This window comes from Mobula birostris, chromosome 17, assembly GCF_030028105.1.
Source record: "Mobula birostris isolate sMobBir1 chromosome 17, sMobBir1.hap1, whole genome shotgun sequence".
NCBI classification, from domain to species: domain Eukaryota; kingdom Metazoa; phylum Chordata; class Chondrichthyes; order Myliobatiformes; family Myliobatidae; genus Mobula; species Mobula birostris.
Window position 1 is genome coordinate 70230940 of NC_092386.1, and position 22467 is coordinate 70253406.

The 22467-nt window shown below is 40.3% G+C and overlaps 1 protein-coding gene across 2 annotated transcripts in view; it reads left to right on the top strand.

Moving 5' to 3' along the window:
* The first annotated feature begins 5066 nt into the window (after positions 1-5066).
* LOC140211751 (methylcytosine dioxygenase TET2-like) overlaps positions 5067-22467 on the top strand; it is a 180254-nt gene continuing 162853 nt past the window's right edge. Inside the window, exons 1-2 of one of the 2 annotated variants that reach the window (XM_072281885.1) lie at positions 5067-5463; positions 5774-5827. The gene's annotated coding sequence lies outside the window, so the exon portion shown is untranslated. The remainder of the gene's footprint in view (positions 5464-5773; positions 5828-22467) is intronic. The other variant, XM_072281886.1, reaches the window with a different exon arrangement.

Sequence of the window (22467 nt, forward strand, 5' to 3'; positions counted from 1 at the left end):
CCCCCTAAGGCAAGGATGTCTTTCCTCAGATTAGGGGACCAAAGCTGCACACAATACTCCAGGTGTGGTCTCACCAAGGCCTTGTACAACTGCAGTAGTACCTCCCTGCTCCTGTACTCGAATCCTCTTGCTATAAATGCCAGCATACCATTCACCTTTTTCACCGCCTGCTGTACCTGCATGCCCACTTTCAATGACTGGTGTATAATGACACCCAGGTCTCGTTGCACCTCCCCTTTTCCTATTCGGCCACCGTTCAGATAATAGTCTGTTTTCCTATTTTTGCCACCAAAGTGGATAACCTCACATTTATCCACATTAAATTGCATCTGCCATGAATTTGCCCACTCACCTAACCTATCCAAGTCACCCTGCATCCTCTTAGCATCCTCCTCACAGCTAACACTGCCGCCCAGCTTCGTGTCATCCGCAAACTTGGAGATGCTGCATTTAATTCCCTCATCCAAGTCATTAATATATATTGTAAACAACTGGGGTCCCAGCACTGAGCCTTGAGGTACCCCACTCGTCACTGCCTGCCATTCTGAAAAGGTTCCGTTTATTCCCACTCTTTGCTTCCTGTCTGCCAATCAATTCTCTATCCGCATCAATACCTTACCCCCAATACCGTGTGCTTTAAGTTTGCGCACTAATCTCCTGTGTGGGACCTTGTCAAAAGCCATTTGAAAATCCAAATATACCACATCCACTGGTTCTCCCCTATCCACTCTACTAGTTACATCCTCAAAAAATTCTATGAGATTCGTCAGACATGATTTTCCTTTCACAAATCCATGCTGACTTTGTCCGATCATTTCACCGCTTTCCAAATGTGCTGTTATCACATCTTTGATAACTGACTCCAGCAGTTTCCCCACCACCGATGTCAGGCTTACCGGTCTATAATTCCCTGGTTTCTCTCTCCCTCCTTTTTTAAAAAGTGGGGTTACATTAGCCACCCTCCAATCCTCAGGAACTAGTCCAGAATCTAAAGAGTTCTGAAAAATTATCACTAATGCATCCATCTTAAAGACATCTTAAAGGTCACCATTAGAGACATCTGCTATCAAAAAGGAGAAGAGAAGCAAGTACATGGGAATGCCACCACTCTGCAGTTTCCCTTCCAAACTGTACACCGTCCTGATATGGAAGTATACCATTACTGCTTCATTACTGGGTTGAAATCCAGGAACTCCCTGTCCAACAGCACTGTGGGGAGGACTACAACAACCACACTTAATGTAACATCACATTTTCTAGGACAGTTAGCGATGGGAAATAAAAGTTGGCCTTCCTAACAATGCCCAGATCCCAATAAAAACTGTACAGGCTCATTCCAATCACAACAGAGAATAACTGCATTCAGTAGTAAAGCTATCTAAAGAATATTTTTTATGAATTGTAAAGGCTTTGAAATTCATATAACCATGGGGATATATGATAAAGTAATAACCTACTTGCTTTGGTTCCCAAGCCTGGTTCAATGTGCTTTTATAACCTTACCATTGAGATTTATATTGCATGAAAAAACACAGCCTCTGCCATTAATAGCAAAGCCATATTTCCCTTCGCTAATTATGTTAAAGTATGTTCAGTGATTCCAGTATTTATTTTTCGTTGCTCAGTTTACTCATTTTGTTCCAGTACTGCCCCAAACCAATTCCATCTCATCATGTTGCCCACACTAGACTTATCCTTACTGACCTAGAATGGATTAAATGTCCTCATTGTCAGCTTCAAGCCTCATTCCTCTTTTTCCCTACGGTCTCCTCCAGGTTCTCACTGAGTCTGACACATGCTTAATTTCTTTTCTTCATCATTAGTGAATATTTCCTCCATCATTGTCATTAAAATCCCTCCCTAAGCTCGTCCATTTTTCCAGGAGTTTACCTCATCAAAACATTCTCACAGTCCATTTATCTAACCAATGTTTTGGGTTGTCATTCCCAGTGTTTCAACACTAATTTCATATCTAATCCAAATCACCAAGAAGTAACTTGACAAGATTCTGTTTTGAAACATCTACTTGTAAAATATTCTTGAACAATCCTTAGTGTAATAAAATGTATGATCAGTCTAATTATTTTCTCACATTTGAAACTGCTCTTTGTGGTTGTGATTTGGAATCAAAGTCAGGTTTAATGTCACTGGCATATATTGTGAAATTTGTTGTTTTGTGGCAGCAGTACATTTCAATACATAGTAATAAAAACTGTGAATTACAGTGAAAAGTGTATGTGTGTGTGTATGTATGTATGTATGTATGTATGTATATATATATATATATATATATCTATATATATATATAGTTAAGTAAGTAGTGCAAAAAAGTAGTGAGGGAGTGTTCATGGGTTCAATGCCCATTCAGAAATCTGATGGCAGAAGGGAAGAAGTCGTTCATAAAGCATTGATTATGTGTCTTCAGGCTCCTGTATCTTCTCCCTGATGGTAGCAATGAGAAGAAGGCATGTCTTGGGTAATGGGGATCCTATATTCTGAATACTTGTGAACCCATCACTCTTTCAGCCATTACACATTTTCACACATCACTCCTCCATGCTTTTGCCCCTACTAATGCACCCACATCCTGTTGAGCTGCCATATTTCTAACCATATTACACTATCACCACATCAGATTGTCATTCCTTCTTGCTATATCTCTGCCACTCTGTCACATTTTAGCATTGAGATGCTAGCTGAAACATTCCAAAATAATTAACCATTCCTGTGTTCTGTTATATAAAGGGATGATACGAGTTGTACTAATGCAAAGTCAAGGCTCTGTTATCACAGTGGCCAAACAGCCATTGTAAATAGCAGCATGCACAACATGCTGGATGAACACAGCAAGTCAGGCAGCATTCATGCTGGGGAATAAATCATCAACTTTTTGAGCTGTGACTCTTCATCAGGGCTGGAAAGAAAAGGGACAGAAGCTAGAATAAGAAGGTGGGGGGTGGGCTGGAGGGGCAAGAGTACAAGCTGACATGCGATAACTAGACCAGTTGAAAGGGAAGGTAGGTGGGTGGGGGAGAGGGGCTGAATTAAGAAACTGGGAAGGGATAGGTGGAAGTAGTAGGGGGCTGAAGAAGAAGGAATCTAATAGGAGAGGCAATGGATCACAGAAACGAAGTGAAGGAGGAAAGGAACTAGAGGGAGGTGATGGACAGATGAGAAGAAGACTAGGGGTGAGAGGGTAATTAGAATGCTGAATGGAAAAGACAAGAAGAAGGGAGGGGGAAGAAATTAGCGAAAGTTAGAGAAATCGATGTTCATCCCATCAGATTGGAAGCTACCCAGATGGAACATGCTGTTTTGCTGCTCTGACCTGAGTTTGGCCTCATCATGGCAGTAGAGAAGACCATAAGCAGATCTTATATGTTAACCATTACATGTAGCTCTCTTGCATTTGCTGTGACTAAATTATTTTTCCATGAAAATAAACAATTATATTGCTGCCATCATTGCCTCTACTCCCCCTCTAGTAAAGAAAGAGCACCTGCTTTTTGCAGCCATTAAATCATTAGAATTGGTTTTGGATTTAACACTTATTTTCAGACAATTGCCCATATGTCATGAATCTGAAACAGGTTTTCCTGATTTGTTCAGAGGCTTAAAACCAACATAAGGTAACCAATGACAGGGGCTCTCATGAAAGAATGGAGGGGACTTTAGCAGTTAAATTAGCTGTTTGGATTTCTAACTCCTTTCTGAATTTTTGTTTATTGGCTTGTTGGTTTGGTGATGAAATAGTGAAGGTGGAATGGGGAGTTGGAGGGGGCTTGTGTAAAAGGGAGGAATGCGATGAGATTGTACTCTATTCAAGATCAACAAATATTTGTTTCTCCATTATCAGTCAAAGAACATATGCAACCAATATTGTAAGATTAAAATCTACCATAGAAACACCTTTAACATCTTCAAAAATAGTGTCATGGAAGCTTTGTGCTAGGGTGTAATAGATATGTAAATTTACATTCAGAAGCTGTCAATAAATATCACCCTTTTGAAATTGAGAACGTGAAGTTTATCTTATTGAAATTTTCTACTTTTGCAAATGAAGTTTGATTTCATGTTTGGTTCAGAAGTTGTCTTTTAGTGCATTCTACCAGGCAGCAAGGATGCATTGTGTTTGATTCTCTTTGTGAAATCTTGTAAGAGATTTTTGTGAGGGAGATGCATCTGTTCTTTTTTAAATAGAGTGCCCTTTAAAACTAAATCAAAATGACATGTGTTGTGCCTTGCCTTCTAGATTAACCCAGTAATTTAAAGTCGGAGAAAAGAGCTTCAGAAAGTTAGAAAGCATTTCCCATCCCCCACTCTACAGGGAGAAAATCTCCATTTTGCTTGAAGCACTCTCTCTCCAGTTAGCTGATGGGGGTGGTGCACTCCATTCAGAGTCAACAAATGTCACACTGGTTTGGTGGGATAAGGAGCAAGAAGGCAGCAAGGCACAGTATAAAGCTGTGCCAGAACTCAGGCTGAGTAGATTATGGCCTGATATAAACCACCTGTTCTGTTAGAGCAAAGAAAAGTAAAGGCAGCATCACCATGAGACTTGTGATAACACATGTACACTTAAACAGGGAAAAAAAGCACACACAAATATTTGTTTTTATTTACAAAATATAAGCAAACACTCAGTTCTCAGAGAAATAGCAATTTTCAAGGTGCTAAATGGGAGGCATACCATTGACATATGATCAGTAGGTGGTGGTTGGATAGTGTCAACAATTTGCAGAATTTATTCAGCAGGTCCATACATGTTGTAGCTATATGTGCTTTAGGGTTGAATCTCTGTTCCTGGAACACTGACACATGCCTGCAGTCACTGAGTTCATTCAATTGACCCACTGGAAATTAGGCAGGAATTTTTGAAGTAGTGAAAGAAGATGGCAAAAACGTCACTAAGAAAGAAACAGGGTGTTCTAGAAAACCTTAAAACTATTAATGAATGACAGTCAGTTAAATGATATGTTTTATTAGCCTGAGAAACCTGGCCATGGGTGACTGATCAGAGTTGCGTGCAGCAATAGAAGCAGTGAGCAATCCTTCTCCACGCTGCTCCACTCCAGGATTTCATTTCAACCTGACGAGTGTTCACTATTGTGCAGTTAGAAATCATAGGTCCTTTGTGTTTAAGGACCTGGTGGGGAAATGATTTACAACTACCCAAACAAGCAAAGCTATCTTCCTGACAGTGTCCTCACTGGATGAAGCACATGCTAGTCACGTCCACGCTCGGAGCCGGGGCAGAGCAACATTGGGGTTTCGTTGTCGATGATAATAGATGTCAGACCGTCATCTGAATATTGATGCGGAGGCCAGTCTGCGTTCGTAGAGCAGCAGAAGGAAGCAAGATGGCTGCCCTTTAGGATTTGTTTGAAAGGGGAGAGATTGCACTTTGCTGGATTTCTGCGGCGCTGAGGGGCATACTGACACTCGAGCGATCTTTATGTACCAGTAAGATCTTATGTTTCGTATTTTGCTGTTTACTTTGAAGTAGGAGTATATAAAAAAATTACTTTCACGATGTCATGAAAGAAGGGAAAAGGTGGGGGTGTACAGAAAATTAGTCAAAGCTTCTCCAACATGGCTGACAATATTACTTTGATTAAAAAATTACCAATGCAGTATTTGCATTTTGATATATTTGAAATAAGAATATTTGTAATATTGTTGACTGCTCTCATCATGTGATATGTTTCATTTTAAGCTAAGGAAAACTTCCGTGATCAGTTTTATCCTTATGTAGATTTTTTTCCTCTTTTAGGTTTGAATTGTTTTTGTCAGAGCACAGTAAAGGGATAGTGGTACCGTGGAACAGGTACTGTGTTTACACCTCCCTGATGTGTGTTGTTAAACTCAATAGCACCAATTAATATTTTTTCTTAAAATTGTCATTTGTGATGTTTGCAGTGAAACCATTCCTCCAAAATGCTGTGAAAGTAAAGTTTAATTAAATAAAGCAATTTAAATGATACAGATAAGATGCTGGTTGTTATGCGCTGATTATTTTTACATATTTTGGCTTATTTTTCGTTTGTTTGTTTAATGACTGTCAAGTAGACATAAAAGCAGAAGTAACGAAAGATCTCAAGGACTGCAAGGTCAGAGGCAGCAAGGGAAACAAAATATAATCCTGTTGCACCATTAGACCAGAGGGAGATTTTTAGTACACTCTCCAGTTTCTCAGCAACTGGCAATTTCCAAAAAGCCCTGTGGTGCTAATATCAGTGCCACAGACTGATAACGGTTGCACATAGCCATGGCAAAGGGCTCTTGGCATTGCTGCTTGTAAACTGGAATTTTCATGCTGCAGTAGGGTACTGCTGTCTTGCTAAAGCTGCCTGGTCATGTGTACATCTATACTGCTTTGGAAGGGTTTTAAGATGTCTCATTGCCTGTATACCATAGCTTGGACTGGCAATCTGCATGCTGTATCTAAATTAGATTGAGAATGAGTAGTAAATGGACAAAAAAAGTCAGTTTTCCAAAGGGGGTTTGCAGCAAAAAACACAAAAGGGAATGTAAAAAGGAGCCTTTTTCAGTGAATGGAAGTTTTTTGTTATGCAGTATGAAATTCCTCCACAGTCCCAGCAAACAAGTCACTATCAGTTGTTTTTAGCTTATTGAGAAGGATAAATAGCCATTAGGATTAGCATTTTAATTGCCTCCTTGAATGTTTGTACTACATGAATAAAACATGTATTTTTGTGTATTTGAATTGTGTATTCTCCAGATTCAGCTTTCACTTCGAATTTGGAATTAGTTGTGTAAATTGTGAAATTTATCAAGAAGGTGCAGTGTGTGGATCAGAGAATGGCAGTGAATGAAGCGTGTGGTTGAAATGAAGAAGCACAAGGACAGAGTTAACTGAGATAACAAGTACCAAACTTGCAGCAAACCAGCACATGTAGAAAATAACATGGAAATAAAATGAGGATTATATCGAACCAGGTTTTTGTGTTACCCACCTTTTAGTTTGTTTAAATTGGATTAAAGCAATGTACTACACCTGCACTGTAGAGGAAAAACTAACTTAAGCACTCACTGCACCTCTTAAAAAGGCAAAATTGAGGGGAATCATATAGCTTTTAAAGTTCTTCAATAATGTGGAAAAAATTGGAAACTGCTTTGCACAGATGCGAAACATAACTTTAATATCTGTTGTATAAATAAGCCTTCTATAACAGTAGGGTGTCATGAAATATGCAGGGCTGGCCATTTGATAGACAGCTAATTAATTTGCTTATGTTGCATTGAGCTATAATGATAATTGCTTGTATTTATTTGAAAATGATGTTACTGTAGCAAGGGAATCTGATCACTTGAGCCAAAAATGCTGCTGTTTTAAACAGGATTTTTTTCCCCTTTAAGAAGTTGTTTGCATATATTGAGTGGGTTTTCCATTCTGATGGCAAATCATAGATAATGAAGTACAGTGGAACCTCAAGGTACTTTATTATATTGTGGTTTCAGATACACCGTGTCACAACCCTGACTGGAAGTAAATAAATATTTTTTTTCCTGTAAAGCACATTGTCCTCTCCACCACATTAAATAAAAGTGGAATTGGAACTTTGATTTTTGCAAATAAAGCAATCAATTTGTGCACAGCAAGCATTCAGAAACAGCACAGTAATTGTAAACAGAAAGTATGTTTTAAATAGATTGACCAGAGTCCTGGAGATAGTGCTGCTATCATCCTTTGATGCTGAGGTGAGATATTTGAATTTATAACGTGAATCTCTAGCGGAGTTATGAGAGAGATGAGTACCAGTTGTTGTAAATAAGCAGCTGATGGTGGATTACATGAAAGTGTGATGAAGTATGTTAAAACAAATTGTGGAGTGTAGTATGTAATGATTCATTTTTTTGATGCTACAGACTTCTTTGTCCTTTATACTGGCAGAACGGTAGCCTAGTGGTTAACACATTGCTTTACAGCACAAGCAATCTGGGTTCAATTCCTACTGCTGCCTGTAAGGAGTTTGTACGTTCACCCCATGACCACATGGGTTTTTTCTGGGTGCTCTGGTTTCCTCCCATCTTCCAAAGACGTGCCAGTTGGTAGGTTAATTGGTCATTGTAAATTGTCCCGTTATCAGGCCAAGATTAAATCAAGGGATTACTAGGCAGGTGCGACTTGAAGGTTCGGAAGGGCCTACTCTGCATTATATGTCAATAATTAGTTAAAAGTTTTGCCTGAGGATTATCAAGATGAAGTTTTCTACACAGATTATTGTCTTGTACCCTCCTCTCTGTATTATAATGCTGAGTACTAAACCATCCATTCATGTTAAAATAAAGAGTAATACTATTTGAAATTGGTGTCAGTAGGAGTCTCTGGTGAAAGCATGCAGAAATAGCAAGTGCTTGGTGTTTGTTTTGATAAGCGAATTTTCAAGACGTTATTGAATAACAGCTGTAAGTATGAACATGAGGTGTGTTGCACTAAAGGTCCCATTCCATTCAGCAGTGGGGAAGAGCCATGAATGTATTCTTCAGGCATTCCTCACAGTGCACTTTGAGCCCATCCGTGGACAGTGTCAAATAGCTGTGAACTAGGAGTAAGTGTTTAGTAATAATAATGACTGTTAGTATTTGCTGTCTTTTCTGTCCAGTCCTTAAGCACTGTTCTTTCTTCCTTACTCAATCATTTTAATTTCTTTTCCTTTTTCCCCACTTATTTAAATGTACATAAAACTTCCTCGTTTGATCAATCCGTTTTTTTTACTAGGTCTATTTCATTGCATGTGGCTTGCTGCCAGACTTCTCTGTAGCCGCCTTGCTAATTGCAATTTGTTCTGGCTTTGGACCTTTGGGATATCTTATTGTATCTTAGCTAGTGAGGTGTATTTGAGGGATTAACTTTGAAGGGTTGATATAGGAAATTTTCATCTAGTTCATGGAGAAAATGCAACAGCAAATAAAAATGAGTGGACCAAGATGTTTTCAGTGATTTTAGCTGGGAGATTGATCTTAGCATTGAAACTTCTTTACCAACTTCAAAAGTAGTGCCATGGGAGCTTTTGTATTTATTTAACCGGCAGATCAAGCGTCAGTTTAAAGTCTTATAGAAAGATGGCATCTCTAACGGAACAGTATTGCAAGGAGAATTTCAGGGTAAATTTTTACCTTTAAACCTCTAATTCAGAATCAAATGTGCAACCAATGAATATTGTTGCAATGAAAGTCTGATGGAATTCATAAACCAGGAAGTTTGAGTAAGCAAGTGGTTTTGCCAGATGACTACCCAGATGGGGGGAAAATGACCCCAAGCAGATCAAATTAATCTCCCACGGCATTTTTTTTGGCACTTAAGGTGCTTGTAGGTGTGGGGAATGCAACAGCAGTGAATTCTGTGAACGCTGCATGGCTGTGTGGTGACTGTTACTTTGTTGTCCTGCTCACCAGCCTGTCTCTGGGAATGCAGGAGCTGTATTTGGATTGAATAAGCATGGATAATCTTTTGTGTTCGCTGACTATGTATGATCACTGAGATGCTGCTGCCCAACCTGTACCTCTTTGATTCTTTCCCCATGAACTCTCATATGAACCTTTGCTAGAAACAGATTTAAAATCTTGGACAAAAAAGTAGGCCAATTGCAGCTAAGAAGGCACTCATTTCCCCAAAGTACAGTGTGGTATATTTGCTTATGATATGTGTTAATAACATACAGACATCTCATGTCACATAGGGGCCATGTGTAGTCTGCATGGTTTTAAACTCCTGGATGTCATTATCGATGGTGCTTATCAGATCTACAAATCTGGTTCACAGACCATGTTCAAATATACTACAAATGACAATTAAAGATAGGTTAAACAATTGATCTGTATGCACTTCAGAAGAGAAGGGTGATCTTAAGAAACACTTGAAAGCATCTATTGCAATTAGTGATTACTACCACTGACCGCATGACATGAAGACGAGTTAGGGGAAGGAAATGGCACAGCAGCAGAATCTCTCAGTGTACAAGTGAAATGGTAAATCTGCCAGGCAATGATAAGTGGAGGAAGAAACAAGCTGTGGCAGTCTTTAGAACAGAGAACAAAGTTCATAACAAGGAATTAAACCTGCAGGAGTGAGTATAGGAAAGATGAGTTTTGAGTACAGTGTTGTTATTGTACAGATGAGAAGTGGGACAAAATAGCAACACATCTGGTACATTGAGGATTTATCCAGATGTTGCATCTTGGGTGAATTCCTAAATCTTGTGTGGCAGGATAAGTTTGTATTTGATATAATTAACAAACAGATTCAGTTCCGGTTGTTTAGACATCTGAAAGTTCAACCTGCCATGAAAATCTGCAGTTTTGATAGAAATGGCAACAGAAATGTCCATGAACAGGCGCAAAATGGCATTCATTTATAGTCAGAAGGCAACAGTGAGACAACATGCCTGAAAAAAAGGTCAGTTAAGGTGCATGTAAGTAGAGCCAAATTTTTGCTGCTATTGCAAAGGCAGCTGATCACTGCTGCTTTGTGGAAAAGTTTTGGTCATACCAGAAGAAAGGATGTGTAGTGATGACTTGTAGGTCCAAACAGAATATCTAAGTAGACCTGTTACCATGGTGACTCCATTCAGAGAGAAGAAATTTATTCAGGAAAATATGGAAAGACTTTGAATAATATCAAAACTAATTTTGAAGTAGACCTGTGTAGTATCTAGCTACTGGCAGAAAGGGCAGGAAGCAGCAAGATTTCAAGATAAAATTGCCCGTAAGTGATCAAGCTGCAGTAGTACAACAGTACATCTCAGTTTTATCATCGCTAGAGGTGCCATCAACCTCTGACAGAAAGTGCAGTTAGGATCATAACATTATTAGATCAAGTACTCAAGGTGCTGTGGTCAATGTTGTGCATTGTGTTACGTTGGCAGTGATTGGATATGTTATTAGTTCTGACTGCCTGTACAGAGCAACAGGCATTACTGGGAAATGTTTTCTGTGGGCTGAAATCAGCGTGAGCAGTTGTTCATTGGTGACACAGCGTGAAGTTTAAAAAGAGCTCGGGAGCTTTCAACTTTCTTTCGGTGAGCAGTAAGCAGCATAGTGCCAATAAAAAAAGAGTTGTAAGCGGAGCGGCCATTGATGGAGTGGTCCAGCTTTGGCTCATCAGGTTTAAGCAAGAACAAACTTGGACAAGCACAGGTAGAGGTTCTAAGTAAATAAGTAAGAAAGATTCTTGTAACTTTTTTTTTCTGTTAGGACATAACTAGCGCATTGAGAATGAATCTGGAAATAGTGTTCCTTGTATAAGATGTGGAAGATTTGAGACACCTCCAGTCTCCCTGATAACTACATCTGCACAAAATGCACCAAGTTGCTGCTCCTTACAGACCGTGTTAAGGAACTGGAGCTGCAGTTTGATGATCTTCGGCTCACATGGGAGAAAAAGGAGATGACAGATAGGAGCTACAGAGAGGTAGTCACCTCTAAGCTGCAGGAGGCAAGTAGCTCGGTAACTGTCAGGAGAGGAAAAGGGATAGACAGATTACTCCTGTGGCTGTTCCCCTTAAAGCCTTAAATATACATAAAGACTTGGTGTCCACAGCTACATATGGACTACAAATTGCAACATGAGGTAGAAGAGGCATGTCAAAATGGCAATGTTGCTATAATCATGGGAAATTTCAATTTGCATAGTGCCAAGAGAGGAAATTTGTAAAATGCCTACGAGATGGCTTTCGAGAGCAGCTTGTGGTTGAGCCCTGTAGAATGGCAATTCTGGATTAGGTGTTATGCAATGACCCAGATTTGATAGGGAAACTTAAGGTAAATGAACCCTTAGGAGGTAATACTTATAATATTCACTCTGCAGTTCAAGAAGGAGAAGATAAAATCAAATGTCAGTATTACCATGGAGTAAAGGGAATTACAGAGGCATGAGAGAGGCACAGGCTGAAGTTGATTGGAAGGGGACACTAGCAGGGATGACAGAACAGCAATTGCTGGGAGAAATTCAGGAAAGATGCACACCAAAGAGGAAGAAATACTCTAAAGGAAGGATGGGGCAACTAGCTGACAATGGAAGACAAAGATATCAAAAAAGCAAAAGAAAGGGCATATAATATAGCAAAAGTTAGTAGGATGGTTTTAAAACCCAACTGAAGGCAACTTAAAAAATCATAAAGAGAAACGATGACAATTGAAGGTATGGTAACTGATAATATAAAAGAGGATGCAATAAAAATTTATTTTAGATAAATGAAGAGTAGAAGAGAGACAAGAATGGATATTGGAATGCTTGAAAATGACACTGGACAGGTAGTAATGGAGGACAAAAGTAATGGAGAAACATAATAAGTATTTTGCATTAGTCTTCACTGTGGAAGACAGTAGCAGGATGCCAGAAAGGCGAGAGCGTTGGAGGGTAGAAGTGAGTGTTGTAGCTGTTACTAAGGAGAAGGTGCTTGGGAGGCAGAAAAGCATAAAGGTAGATAAGTCACCTGGACCAAATGGACTAGGTGACTTATCCCAGGGTTCTGAAAGAGGTTGTTAAAGAGATTGTGGAGGAATTAGTAATGATCTTTCAAGAATCATTAAATTCTGGAATTCATTAGATTCAGGAGGACTGGAAAATTGCAAATGTCACTCCACTCTTTAAGAAGGGAGGGAGGTAGAAGAAAGGAAATTGTTGGCCAGTTAGGCTGACTTCAGTGGTTGGGAAGATTTTGGAGTCTATTGCTAAGGATTAGGTTTCTGGGTACTTGGAGGCACATGACCAGGCATATAGATGAGGGTAGTGCAGTGGATGTGATCTACATGGATTTTAGTAAAGCATTTGACAAGGTTCCACACGGCTAACTCAGAAAGTCAGAAGGCATGGGATCCAGGGAAGTTTGGCCAGGTGGATTCAGAATTGGCTTGCCTGCAGAAGGCAGAGGGTCGTGGTGGAGGGAGTACATTCGGATTGGAGGGTTGTGACTCATGGTGTCCCACAAGAATTGGTTCTGGGACCTCCACTTTTCATAATTTTTATTAACAACCTGGATGTGGGGGTAGAAGGGTGGGTTGGCAAGTTTGCAGATGACACAAAGGTTGGTGGTGTTGTAGATAGTGTAGAGGATTGTCGAAGATTGCAGAGAGAGATTTATAAAATGCAGAAGTGGGCTGAGAAGTGGCAGATGGAGTTCAACCGGGAGAAGTCTGAGGTGGTACACTTTGGAAGGACATACTCCAAAGCAGAGTACGAAGTAAATGGCAGGATACTTGGTAGTGTGGAGGAGCAGAGGGATCTGGGGGTACATGTCCACAGATCCCTGAAAGTTGCTTCACAGATAGATAGGGTAGTTAAGAAAGCTTATGGGGTGTTAGCTTTTATAAGTCGAGGGATAGAGTTTAAGAGTCGCAAGGTAATGATGCAGTTGTATAAAACTCTGGTTAGGCCACACTTGGAGTATTGTGTCCAGTTCTGGTCGCCTCACTATAGGAGGGATGTGGAAGCATTGGAAAGGGTACAGAGGAGATTTACCAGGATGCTGCCTGGTTTGGAGAGTATGCATTATGATCAGAGATTAAGGGAGCTAGGGCTTTACTCTTTGGAGAGAAGGAGGATGAGAGGAGACATGATAGAGATAATAAGAGGAATAGATAGAGTGGATAGCCAGCGCCTCTTCCCCAGGGCACCACTGCTCAATACAAGAGGACATGGCTTTAAGGTAAGGGGTCGGAAGTTCAAGGGGGATATTAGAGGAAGGTTTTTTACTCAGAGAGTGGTTGGTGTGTGGAATGCACTGCCTGAGTCAGTGGTGGAGGCAGATACACCAGTGAAATTTAAGAGACTACTAGACAGATATATGGAGGAATTTAAGGTGGGGAGTTATGTGGGAGGCAGGGTTTAAGAGTCAACACAACATTGTGGGCCGAAGGGCCTGTACTGTGCTGTACTATTCTATGTTCTATGATAAAATAGGCCAAAGTCAGCACGGTTTATTTAAGGGGAAAGCTTGCCTGACAAATCTTTTGGAATTTTTTGAGGAAATAACAGGCAGGATAGACAGGAAAGTCAGTGGATGTTGTTTACTTGTATTTTCACGTGGTATTACGGGCAAGATACTAGCATGGATAGAAGATTGGCTAACTGGAAGGAGACAGAGTGGGAATAAAGTGGTCTTTTCTGATTGTCTGCTGATGACTAGTGGTGTGCCATGGGTTGGTGTTGGGATTAGTTTTCACATTGTATGCCAATGATTTGGATGAAGGAATTTTTTAAATGGGAAGAAAATTCAGTAGTCAGAGGTGCAGAGGGACGGGAATCCTTGTGCAGGAAGGCAAATGCATTGTTAGCATTCATTTAGAGAGGACTACAATATAAAGCAAGAATGTAATGCAGAGGCTTTAAAAGACATTGGTCTGACATCATTTGGAGTATTGTGGGCAGTTTTGGGCCCCTTGCTTAAGAAAAGATGTACTCACATTGGAGGGTCCAGAGGAGATTCATGAGAATGAAAGGGCTAACATATGAGGAGCATTTGATGGCTCTGCGTCTGTACTCACTGGAGTTTAGATGAATGGGGGTGGGGGGAATCTCATTGAAATCAATTGAATATTGAAAGATTTAGATAAAGTGGATGTGGAGAAGTCTAGGATGAGAGGACACAAGCTCAGAATTGAGGGGCATCCATTTAGAACAAAATGAAGAATTTCTTTAACCAGAGGGTAGTGAATCTGTGAAATTCACTGCCACAGACATCTGTGCAGATCAAGTCATGTGTATATTTAAGGTGGAGGTTGATAGCTTTGTGATTAATCAGTGTAACAGGTTATGGGAAGTAGGCAGGAGCATGGGGTTGAAAGGGATAATAAATCAGTTATGATGAAATTCCATGAGCATCACTTGAAGGTTGGACAAATTCCAATTTGGATATGCAATCCACTTTAGAATTTTTATAAATGGAGTTGTGCATTAATCATGGATTTCTGAAGAAGAAACCCGATGCTGCTCCACCCCATGTCATGCACAGAATTTCTTTTTAGATGACTTATATTTAGAACATACGGCAATTGTAAGCTCAAAGGGATTGCCAGAAGTTTCATACAGTGCCTATAAAAAGTATTCACCACCCCCCACCCCCGGAAGTTTTCATGTTTTATTGTTTTACCACATTGAATCACAGTGGATTTAACTTGGCTTTTTTTTTTTGACAGTGATCAACAGAGAAAATCTCTACAAAGTGATCTAAATTAATTATAAATATAAAACACAAAATAATTGGTCGCATTAGTATTCGCCCCCTTCTAGTCAGTATTTAGTAAATGCACCTTTGGCAGCAATTACAGCCTTGAGTCTGTGTGGATAGGTCTCTATCAGCTTTGCATATCTGAACACAGCAATTTTTCTTTACAAAATGCTTCTTTGCAAAACTGCTCAAGCTCTGTCAGATTGCATGGGGATTGTGGAAGAACAGCCCTTTTCAAGTCCAGCCATAAATTTTCATTTGGATTGAGGTCTGGAGTCAATCCAGAACATTAACTTTGTTGTTTTTAAGCCATTCCTATGCAGTTTTGGCTTTTTGCTTGGGGTTATTATCTTGCTGGAAAAGAATCTTCTCCCAAGTCACAGTTCTCTTGCAGACAGCATCAGTTTTTCCTCCAGGATTTCCCAGTATTTTGCTGCATTCATTTTCCCCTCTACCTTCACAAGCCTTCCCTGGCCTGCTGCAGTGAAACATCCCCACAGCATAATGCAGCCACCACCGTGCTGTGTTTTTGATGATGTGCGGTGTTTAGCTTACACCAAACATAGCGTTTAGTCTGTTGGCCAAAAGGCTCAATTTTGGTTTCATCAAATGATAGAACCTTCTTCCAGCTGACTTCAGAGTATCCATCAAGCCTTTTGGCACACTCTACCCAAGATTTCATGAGTTTCTTTTCCAACAGTGGCTTTCTCTTTGGTGCTCTCCCGTAAAGCAGTGATTGGTGAAGCACCCGGGCAACAGTTATTGTATGTGCAGTCTCGCCCATCTCAGCCACTGAAGCTTGTAACCCCTCCAGAGTTGTCAAAAGCCTCTTGGTGGCTTCCCTCACTAGTCCCCTTCTTGCATAGTCACTCAGTTTTTGAGGACTGCCTGCTCTAGGCAGATTTACAGTTGATTGACTTAACTGTACTCCAAGGGATTTTCAGTGACTTGGAAATTGTCTTGTATCCATCTTCTGACTTGTGCTTTTCAGTAACCTTTTCAGAATTTCTTGGAGTGTTCTTTTGTCTTCATGTTGTAGTTTTTGCCAGGATACTGACTCACCAGCAGTTGGACCTTCTAGCTACAGGTGTATTTTTACTATAGTCAGTTGAAACACCTTGACTGCACACAGATCTTCTTTTATCTAATTATGTGACTTCTAAAGCCAATTGGCTGCACCAGTGATGATTTAGTGTGTCATATTAAAGAAAGGTGAATACTAATGCAATCAATTATTTATGTTTTATATTTGTGGAGATCTGTTTTTACTTTGACACGAAAGAGTCTTTTTCTGTTTATCAGTGTCAAAAAAGCCAAATTAAATTCACTGCAATTCAGTGTTATGAAGCATGAAAACTTCTGGTGGGGGGGGGGGGTGAATACATTCTATAGGCACTGTTTATTGGTCATATCTCTAAAGTTTGTCAAGAGTGGAGAATGAAACCTCTAAAGAAGCTCCAAAGGCCTTAAAGTGGGCTGACATCACTTCAGAGAGCTTGCATTGGTTAAAAAAACAAATGCAGCAAACAGTTTTGAGGACTATATTGGCACTAATTCTGTAGTTCACTTATGGGATAACAACAGAATATAAATTTTAGGAATAGACTGATTTTTCCAAAAGGAAGAACACTTGCGGGGGCGGGGGGGGGGAACATTTTTACCCAAGATTCAGTTTTAACCATGAATCATCATTAAGTTAACTTCCTTTTCAAGTATCGGGCACACCCCTTTCTGGCATTAGATTCACCCCAGCAGAGCTGTTGATGGAGTGCAGAGCTCAAAAGGGTATAGGCGATGGCAATTAAAATAAAAACAACATTTTGCTCTGCATCTTAGCAAATTATTGGGAAAAGGCAAAGAGAGTTTCTAGAAGTATGAGTAAATGGTTAAGGCACAAAGGTGATGTGGTGGTATGAATAAATGGTACTAAAGAACATGCTATGCATCAAGGAGGAAAGGTCAAAAATATCCATGTTGACTAAATGGTTTCAGCAAGAGACATAGAAGAGCATTGAGAAAATCTGATAATGGTGTTAGACTAGTTGGACATAAAACTAACTACTGAGGAGGATACACAAGTCAAAAGTGATCTGAGTCAAGATGGCGCATCATCTGAGACCTCGGCATTGTAAAGAATGAGTCAAGGTCGAAAACACCTAGCTAACTGAACCCGTTGTTGCTTTTATGTACATGACATGAGGAAAAGTTAAGTTGTATATCTCTATGTAGGTGTCTTGGGTGTGCAAGAGAAGTGTTTACAAATAAATGATATCATTACATGTCTTAGATAGGACTTGTAGAAGTTTACGCCTAGCTGACTAATCAGCTCTTAGCTACAAATATGTTTTGCTCAATTATTTTGTCAGAGTCTGGGGTATCAAGTGAAGGGACCATATTTCAAACTTATCCTTGGATTTGTGGAGAGAAATAAAATTATTCTTAATGCTTGTGAACACGTGGACAGGACCTATGGAAGGCTGAGGATTACAGGCAAGGAGTGATCATAAAAACAGAATATGATTACTCTAAAAGTTTTATAACAAACTATGTGAACATCAGTTGCTTGAATTTAGCTTCACTTGAGATTTGACACCACACTTTGCAAAGTCTACATTGCATCAGTGCCACAGTGCAGTTATTTGAGTGGGAGAAGTTCAAGTATGTTCTGCTCTTCCATATCTGCCAGAAGGTTGACAGATGTGAGCTCTTGAGTTTTAATCAATTAATATCCATGGTATGATTAGAGTATCCTGTAATCAAAATGTCATGTGATCTGATTTCCACAATCCACTCCCAGTTTTGTCACTCCTGGTTAATAAAGTCACCTTCCTAGTTATATATTGCTTTGTAGAAATTCATTTTGTGCATCTGTAATTATGAAGTGTGTTCAAAACTGTGGTAGTGGATGACAGTGTGATTTTAGTAAATTGCTGGAATTAATGTGCTCCTCACAAGCCATGTTATCAGCAGGCTCAGTGGCAATTAGTTTACCCCATACACAGCTTGGGGAGTTTTTTATCCAGTGGATGAGTCCTGTGCAGATGTGAAACAGCCAGCATCAGATGGTGAGTTGCTTCTGGTAAGGGTAAGAATATGGAACTCACTATAGGAAGGATGTGGAAGCATTGGAAAGGGTACAGAGGAGATTTACCAGGATGCTGCCTGATTTAGAAAGTATGCATATGATCAGAGATTAAGGGAGCTAGGGCTTTGCTCTTTGAAGAGAAGGAGGATGAGAAGAGACATGATAGAGGTGTACAAGATAATAAGAGGAATAGATAGAGTGGATAGCCAGCGCCTCCTCCCCAGGGCACCACTGCTCAATACAAGAGGACATGGCTTTAAGGTAAGGGGTGGGGAGTTCAAGGGGGATATTAGAGGAAGGGTTTTTACTCAGAGAGTGGTTGGTGCGTGGAATGCACTGCCTGGGTCAGTGGTGGAGGCAGATACACTTATGAAGGTTAAGAGACTACTAGACAGATATATGGAGGAATTTAAGGTGGGGGCTTATATGGGAGGCAGGGTTTGAGGGTCGGCACAACATTGTGGGCTGAAAGGCCTGTACTGTGTTGTACTATTCTATGTTTATGGTAATGTGCTGTGGTTGAAATATTTTGCTTTGAGCCAGTCGAAGTCAGACTGAAGATGATTTCAGAGATATCTGAAAGAAGGGGTGGGAGAAAGTATGTAGTTAGACTAGCAAGTACTGTAGAATGATAAACGATGTTTGGCCCATTTCTGTTGCCATATTTCAAAGAGTTCAACCAGAATTCATGGCCCGCTCACTGTGTTCAGATATCAGTGGCGAGAAGTGCAAACTCATTATCAGTGAATTAACAATAGCAGAGGTAGTACGAGAGCTAATCAAAAACAGTTAATCTACTATCTGAGTTAAACATTTAGTAGAGGAACTTTTTAATATCTGCTTTAGCTGTGGTATGCATCTTTTTTGGATTTGTAATTTCTGGACCAGTCAATGGGAGCAGTGGCAGTGCTACAAAATTTTTTGCACCCTTTGCTTGTATTTAGGACTCCCAGTGTAGTCAAGTCCAGCGGAGAATGTTTGACTCTGAAGGCCACTCATAATGCTAAGTGCTTTTGCCCCCTTTGTAAGGTGACTTCCCAGTTGAGTGTCTGTAACAGTGGAATGCTGTGCTGCTTTCTGCATACTCTTGTCTAGTTGGAATCTGTTTATTCCCATCAGGCTTTACTACTAGCTGTGTGAAATCTTGGGAAACAAGCATCATATCTGTGGCATTCTTATCTTTGCATAAGAAGCTCTAGAAATAGAAACCTCTGTATCGATCTGCTAAGCTTGGAGTATCACTCTCCTCAGTAGCTCCAGCACTGCTGCCTATCTGTAAGGCCTGCTCATTCGGACTGACCTGTTTTGGTTTGCTCTCTCTGGTGTTTTAGTATTATGGAGTGAAATCCTGGGAGGTTGGCCACGTTCACTGTGGTCTGAACCACAATCTGGCAGCTTCTGGACTGAATTTCTTGAATACATAAATGTATCTTACCTCACAATCAGAATCAGGTTTAATATCGCTGACATATGTCATGAAACTTCTTGTCTTTGCACCCAGCAGTACATTGCAGTACATAGGAAAAAAGCCCAACGTGTGTGTGTGTGTGTGTGTGTGTGTGTGTGTGAATATATAATTTTTTTCATTCTGGAGATATGTAGGTAATATATTAAGTAATGCAAAAATAACAATATAGTGAGTTAGTGTTCATGGGTTCAATGTCCATTCAGAAATCAGATGGCAGAGGGGAAGAAGCTGTTCCTGAAATGTGTGTGTGCCTTCAGGCTTCTGTACCTCCTTCCTTATGATGGCAATGAGAACAGGGCATGAGCTGGGTGATGGGGGTCCCTAATTATGAATGTAGCCTTTTTCAGGCATTGCTTCTCAAGGAAGTCCTGGATATTATGGAGCCTGCTGCCCATGCTAGAGCTGACTAATTTTACAACTCTCTGCAGCTTACTTTGATCCTGTAATGTAGTGTCCCCATACCAGACAGTGATGCTGCCGGTTAGAATGTTTTCCACAGCACATCTGGAGAAATTTATGAGTGTCTTTGGTGACATACCAAATCTCCTCAAACTCCAAATGAAATATAGCTGCTGTTGTGCCTTCTTTGTAGCTGCATCAAAAGGTTGGCTCCAGGTTAGGTCCTCAGAGATATTGACACCCAGGAACTTGAAATTGCTCTCTCCTTCCACTTCTGATCCCTCTTTGAGGACTGAAGTCGACAATCAGTTCTTTGGTCTTACTGACGTTCATGTTCAGAATCACTTTTTTTCTTAAAAAAAAGGGAAAAATGTTCAGGAGGTAGATATTATGGCAAAGCTGACAGACCAGAGAACTGGTAGTAGGGTTTGGCTGCCTTAATTTAGAAAGGAAATGACTCCTTTTCAGCAGCAGGGCTTCACCAGTTTAGTTTTTCGTTCTACTTGGTTTAAGTAACCAGGCAAAGACAGAGGCCTGTAATGTTCTCTGGCATGGCCAATGCGCTATAGTGCACATGGTTTAATGGAAGCAGTTTTGATTTGAGGTGCACCAGTAGTGTTCGTCCCCTGGGCCATAGTTCTCAGGGTGCCAGGTGCATGGTGACGCTGCCAAGAATTGCTGCAGTAAAGGCTGGTGACTCATTGTTGGTGACTGTTGTGCGAGATCTAAAACGAGCTGCAGCTTAGGAGCATTTGCAGGGAAATACCCAGTTTTAAAATGAATGCTGCACGGATATAAAACTTCAAAACAGGAGTAGGGCACTAATACCTTCATCCCTGCTCTGACACTAAGATCGTGCTGATCTGGTTTTAAATCTTTACTCTGCATTCCTATCTACTTGTGATAATATTTCAAAGTCAAACTCAAGTTTCTTTCACACACAGAGGTACGTGTATGCACAAGTACAATGAAAAATTACTTTCACCAGTATCATAGGCACACAACATCAAATACAAACATTCACAAGAAAAACAGATATTAACAGCATAAATTTTACAAAATTAGAAGAAAGGACACCATTAGAACAAAAGAAAGCCCATTTTATACCAAAGTGGCTAGTGGTCCTTCTGGTGCTATATTGAATAGTGATTAGGCTTCTGCAAGTTGGTTCAAGGAACTGAATGGTTGCAGGGAAGAAGTTGTTCTTGAACTGGGTGGTGTGGGACTTCAGGTTTTTGTACCTCTTCTGCCAGATGGTAGCTGTGAGAAGATGGCATGGCCTAGATGGTGGAGATCTTTGATAGTTATCAATGCTTGAAGCCATGCATCATGCAGATACTGGCAAAGGTAGGAAGGGATGTGCCAATGATGCACTGGGCTGAGTTCACTACTCTTTTCAACTTCTTACTTCCCATTTGAATTGAATTGCCATACCAGGCAGGTCACATTTAGCAGTATATCTGCATAAGAAAACAAGTTCGCACACAATCATATCCGCTCAAACTCATGGCTTCTTCCTCATAATTTTTTTTAAAAACTCTTGTTTTCACCATTATTTGAGGAAGAGGCCATGGCCTTTGAGAGAAGAAAAATTCCTCCTAACTGATTTGAATGTGCAACCTAATATCTTTAAACATACATTTGTCCTTGTAGGGCAAATGGGAAAATACTAGCTTGTTTCTTCCGTGGCTTGGCTAGTCAGGATGGTCACAAATGGGGACTCCCAGTCTGTACCAGGGTAGTTGATTACACCCTCGAGTGTTCAAGGGTCTCCTGCATTTGGTTTTGCCTCAGTCACTGAGAAGATGATCCTGCTGGTTATCATTCTTCACAATTAATATTGCACTATTAACAGATATGCTGGAATAGGTAAAGAGAAATTATTTCCTTGCTGGTGAGGTAGGGAATAGGGCAAGTCCAGAATGAGAAAGCACAGTCTTAAAATTAGAACTGTGTGTTACACAATTGACATCAGGAAGAACTTACTCATTGAAAAAGTGGTGATTATCTGGAATTCCCTTTCATATATGCCTGGATGTTGGGCAGATGGAATTTATAAGAAAATAATTCATTGTCTTTGGTAGTCTTAGGGAAGACCGGAGCAGAAGTAGTAGTAGACACAGATCAAAGTTGCTGGTGAGCGCAGCAAGCCAGGCAGCGTCTCTAGGAAGAGGTACAGTCGACGTTTCAGGCCGGGACCCTTTGTCAGGACTAACTGAAGGAAGAGTTAGTAAGAGATTTGAAAGTGGGAGGGGGAGATCCAAAATGATAGGAGAAGACAGGAGGGGGAGGGGTGGAGCCAAGAGCGGGACAGGTGATTCGCT